A 6036-nucleotide genomic window follows, 5' to 3' on the forward strand; every position below is an offset into this window, starting at 1 on the left:
ACGAACTGTGAGATCATGACCTGAGCCAAAATCAAAAGTTGGATACTTAACCAACTGAGCCACCCAGGTGCCCCTGAGCTGTGTTCTAAAGTCACTGGACTTAAATCATTTTTAGGTGTTGCAAGAAATTTTAATATACAGCTATTTTTTAAAATTTCTTTGTTTTAGGGATTAGTTCTTAAAAATACATATTTTGAAAGTTTTTACATATGTATGCTTTTTATCTCTGTTGCATTACATATTTTCATTTACTTTACTCATGTTTAATACTATACATATTAACTTGCTACACTTTTATTTTATATTTTCAGATGTACAGAATAATAGACGGTCTGCAGTGAATATACCCAGAATTATTTACCAAATAAAAAAGCAGAAAGGGAAATCAAAGACAAATGTTCTTGTATCTGTTTTCAAGTTCTTATTGATTGAGCTCATAATGAATTAATTATATCAGTTAATTAATTAGGACATGTCACATGAGTTAGTATTCACTATGATGGGTAAAGTGAATAAAAATAAAGTGCTTCATATGTAGGGGAAAAGTTTTCTTCCCATAATGTGTGATAAACATTGTATGTATGTGTGTATATGTATGTATTTATGTATGTAATGTGTCTTATGTGTTCTGTAGTTACATATCAGTTGGTTGACTCCATGACGAATTTGTTAATGGTAAAATTTTTCATTCTATCTGAAATATAAGTAATATACTTGATTATATTCATTCAGGAAATATTTTGTAATATTGTAAAATTATAAAAGCACTGTCCAGGTTTTGGGAATACAGCCTTGAGTGAACCAAGACCCTGAACTCATGGAGCTTATATTGTGTTGTGGGAAACAGCCAACAAAAAGTCTGACCTTGTCAGCTTCCTACCATCTAACCAACCTCCGCAATTCCTACAATTGGGTGGTAGTGCTAACATTGCAATTTCTGTCTCCTATATGTCCTGCCGTTTTACTGTAACTATTTGAAGACTTCCATTGGGCTTTCCAAGTCTACTCAATATTAATGGTACCCTACTGAAATTATAGAAAAGAATTATTAAAGAATTTTTCAGAGGAAACAAAATGTTATAAATATATCTGTTTTGAAATATTTTTGAAAAATGTGTATTTATAAGATATATAGCAGATATTTAGTTGGGTATTAAAAAGATGATTTTTTGCCTTGCAGAAGAATTTTATTTATGGTTACTTTTATTTTTTACTTATTTTTACATACATTTTTAAATATTTTTAGTATTTTTAATATTTAAACATATTTTTAAATATTTATTTTGAGAGAGAAAGAGAGAGTGGGAGTGGAAGAGGAGCAGAGAGAGAGGGTGGGAGAGAGAATCTCAAGCAGGCTCTGTGGGGTCAGTGCAGAACTCACAAACCCTAAGATCATGACCTGAGCCCAAATCAAGAGTCAGAAGCTTAACCAACTGAGCTACCCAGGCTCCCCTCTAGGGTTACTTTTACAAAATAAGTTCCCCTAATATTTTTCAAATGATTTAAGTTAGAAATATCCTGTTGACACACAAGCTGTCTCTAATTCTTACTATAATGAGAAGGTCTGTATATTTTCTCTTGTGACCCAGGATTTCCCAAGCTTGGTCAACTTATGATTGTAAGTAGGATCACAAGAATAACAATAACCTATTCTTCAGCGGCTTTGCCCCACCTGCAGAACTTCAAATCTGTACAAAGGCTTGAATCTTCTCCCTTCCCTGCAAATATTTTTGGGAATTCCCGAAGTGTCTAATTATTAAGAACAAATCTGGTCAGCTGCCTTGCAAGTAGCATCTGCTTGGCATTTGTGACTACTTCTGTGGATACTACTATGTCTCCCTCGGGCACTGTTTCAGTTTTGGCTCTTTTCTGGACACTGCATCCTCACAATGCACTCCCACACTAATGTGATGACACTTTCGGAGAGCCAAGATCTTTGGCAAAGTCCTGAAAATGCTTCCTTTCCCTTTTTCTTTTACTTTCTGTAGGGGATACCCTAACTGTATAGCTAATTTGTGCTCACTGCCTTAAGAAAGCTTAGTAAGACTGTTTATGGCCTCTCTTTCCTTCCATCTACTCCAAATCCCTACTGGAGGGATCTGAATGACATACACCAGCCTGTGCTCAGAATCACTCTTCTCCCAAGATAATTAAGGCATCGTTACTAGACTGTCTTTGCTAGAGCTGACCCTTGCACTTAAATCTGTGTTCTCTCCAGAAGGATCCTGTAGTCTAGTGTATATACATAGGCTTTTATCAGTCTGCCCCGTCAGTTCTCCAACATCAGGACCTGTCTGAGCCTTTAACAGTAGTTGTGGAGACGTCTCCTACACACTAAATTTATTGATATAAAATTTTTCACTAGTCTCTGAACAAAGTGAAATACTATCTTACTATCTTACTTATACTATCTATCTTATACTATCTTACTTTATACTTCATGACATAAACTTGATATTTAATCAGTTAGACATAAGTGAATAATCATATGGAAACAGTTTTTCTATAGTGTTTTTTAAAATTTATGTGCTTTGTTTGCCATGACACAATTTTAGGGGGCCTAAAGAACCCAATAAACATTGCTTTTTATTAGTATTTTCCTTTCTAAGCCTTGTTTGTGTACGTATAACTTTGGGTGGTTATAAACTAAATTGTTTTCCATACTTTTTGTTAAATTTAGTTTATGCACATAGTTAGATTTTTAAAGACTCCACATTTTACGAATACAACAAGCAGAAGCTTTTCCATAGTGTTGGGGTAACAATAATTTGATGAATGCTATGTACAGGTAGTCCCTACTTTTCAAAAGTTTGTGTTATACCCACTGTGCTTTTATAAAAGACTTGATAGTACTACCTGTTTTTACTCTCTGGAAGAAATCCAAAGAAGATTTTCACTTTTATGAAAAGGAAAGAAAAATGAAAATAGCATTCAGTGTTTGTGTTGTGGCGAGCTGTTATCGAGGCTGTCCAGACCTGAGCAGCAACAGTGGCCCCACCAAGCTCCTTTCCCAGAACTACACTCAGTTTCAAGCAGCCATAATAGCTTTGGACCGTGTCTTTGAGCACCTATGCTTTACCTCAATTGATTTTGTGTATCACTTAGCAAGAAGTGTCGTAGGGTATTGGAAAGGCCTAAGAGAGGTTAATTTTTGGTCTGGAAACACTCAAAAAATTTTCCATATAAGTTAGTGATAATTGCTTCTTTGCTTTATTCCATTTCAGCTTATAAAATGTTTCATAGGAATAGGGAAGCTCTTCTTTCTGATAGCAGGGGAAACCTGTATTTGAATTACTTCCAATTTATGCCATCCTGAAGAGCCTTGCATTAACTATTTTTATACAAATTATTATAGAGGATTTTTAAAAATTGGGATATATTCCCACGATGACAATTGGTATTGGTAATATCAATGTATTGATATTGTTTGATATTTTCAGATTGCTTTCAGAACATTCCTACCTCTGACAGTTGTTATGAGAATTAAGAGATAAGTGGTATAACCTAGCTCTTAGCACAGTGTTAAATTAATTAAGCATGGAGGCCATTAGATTGAGGTGCCTCCGATGCCTAAACCTGTAAATGCCTCAAGATTATGCAGTTTAAATCTAAGGCAACAAATCACAAACAGCCAACTAGGCTTTCCTAAATAATGCATGCGCTTAAGCTATATACAGTCAAAATAAGTTCCTTGCTTTGTTTCCACGTCTTCCCTATGAAAGTTTTGGCCCTACCTACTGTCTGTGGAGAGCTCCTAATCACTTCTGGTTTAGTGATGCCTAATCACTTCTGGTTTGGTGATACCTGATACGAATAGATTTTTGTCTAAATAAACTTAAACTTTTTAATGTCCCTCAGTTTATTCTTTAACAACAGTTACTAGTACTTATTTGGCCTTCAGTAAGTGTCAGTATCCTTCCTTCAGATAATGATTTTTAAAATTATTTTGACATTACTAAGCATTTAATACATAGTCTGAGATGTACGTAGTCTCAAAGCATGCTGTGAACTGGAGGAATATAGCACTGGCACCAACAGAACTCATCCACCTGTGAGGCTGGCACCAAAAAGAGATGGCTTCCAATCCAAATCCCTGACTGGGCCAAGGATGATTCTGAAAGAAGTCATTCAAAAGACTTGATAGGTAATACTTGAAATCAGGTGAGTAGCTCTGTATCATTTGAGTTCAAAGAAGGTTTGAGGGAAGAATCTACTTAGGATGGTTCCAGCCAGTTGTGTGAGAAATGAAAACAGGCTGAAACCCATGTGAACAAGGCAAACTTAGTATTGACTTTCACCCAAATTTTGCAAATTTTCCAAAAGCAAAATAGCTAGTGTAGATTTGACAACAGCTGCCATTTATTGAACATAATTGGTCCATCAAATAAGTACTGCCAACTTTTTAAAGACAAAATTTAGGTTTAGAAAACATAATTTGCCCAAGTTTACACAGCCCAGTATGTAGGTGATAAAGTTGGAATTCAAATCTGGGTCTGACTAAACCCCAAAACTCTTCATTCTCTAAGCTGATACTGCCTTCACTTACAGTGTGTAAAACATTCATTTTCTTCTAAGCTTTGTGCAAATCAAAGATTCTCTTTTTTCCTGTATTAAAGCCTTTTAAATACAAATAATTTTGCAGAGCTTATGTAAATACTATTTGGAGGTATTTGCAACTGTTTCCTAATTAATTTTTATAAGTATGGAGCACTCTATTGTGAGCTATAAAAAAAAAAAAAAAAAGAATATAGTAGTTAAAGAACATAACCATTAACATAGTTTATTTTGTCTAACATTATTACCTGAAATAACATGATACATAAAGATATAGGTAAAAATGGTAATTAAGCAAAACCCAAAATATTATCATACATGGTCACAAACAAAGTAAGTGTGACAAGTTGCGATTTTCTTAAATCTCATTATCCCCTGTCTTTTTTTCATCATTCCTCTTCCAAGAAGAGACTCAGTAGAAAGCAAAGAACTTTGTTAGCATAACACATAGAGTCCGGTTATGCCTTTTAGCATGAGAACTGCTTTTCTTATAGATTTGTTAATTTCAAATTTCATAGGATGCCTAGAAGGGTGAGAAAAGATAAAAAGAGAAAACAAAAACTGGCTGAAACTAATTGGAAGCTAGGACATCAAGAGGTAGGCAGATGGATGAAAAGAAATTAGGGGGCCAAGGAGCGTGGAGAAGAGAACAGGGAAGAAGACCAGAGAACGAAGGTACTGCCAGCTGTTCCCTGGGGTAAATTCTGATAGGCGTATAACTTAATAGGACAAATAAAGGTTTACATTATCTTACAGACTTTCAGTCTGTGTGTTCATCGTCTAATAAGATTTTCTTTCTGGCAATGGATTGCAGTTTCTAAATATTAATGGCATAATTATCTTAAACATAAGGGTCAGGACGGAGGGAAACATGTTCTGCTAAGATTAAGAGAAATGGTTGCGTGTCGTGAAGAGTGTTCTCAGATGAGGACTAAGGACAAATCGAAACCAGGGATCTGGCAGGCTTTACGTAAGAAAAGAATCCTCTGATGAACATTTCCTAGACAGTTCCTATGAGCAGACCCCTAGCACCCACAGATTTATGCTTGCTGAGGACAATGGTCTAGCTACAATTTAATATAAAGGCTTTAAATTAAAATGGGATTTGTGGCGCCTGGGTGGCTCAGTCGATTGAGCGTCCGACTTTGGCTCAGCTCATCATCTCAAAGTTGGTGGATTCGAGCCCTGTGTTGGGCTTTGTGCTGACAGTGCAGAGACTGCTTTGGATTCTCTGTCTCCCTCTCCCTATCCCTCTCCTGTTTGCATGCTCTCTCTCTCAAAAATAAATAAACATGAAAAAAATTTTAAATGGGATTTATGTTAATCAACTCTAAATTCATCCACACTAAAATAGTAACTAGGTAATCAAGCACACATGACATGAAATTCTTCCTAGACTTGATAAATGGAAAATAATGAAGTGGGAGAGGACTAGGAGGGAAAAAGATGAAGAAGAAAAAAATAGCTTGGTATTTTAAAGAA

Source organism: Panthera onca, chromosome A1 (assembly GCF_046562875.1).
Source record: "Panthera onca isolate mPanOnc1 chromosome A1, mPanOnc1 haplotype 2, whole genome shotgun sequence".
In the NCBI taxonomy this organism is placed as follows: domain Eukaryota; kingdom Metazoa; phylum Chordata; class Mammalia; order Carnivora; family Felidae; genus Panthera; species Panthera onca.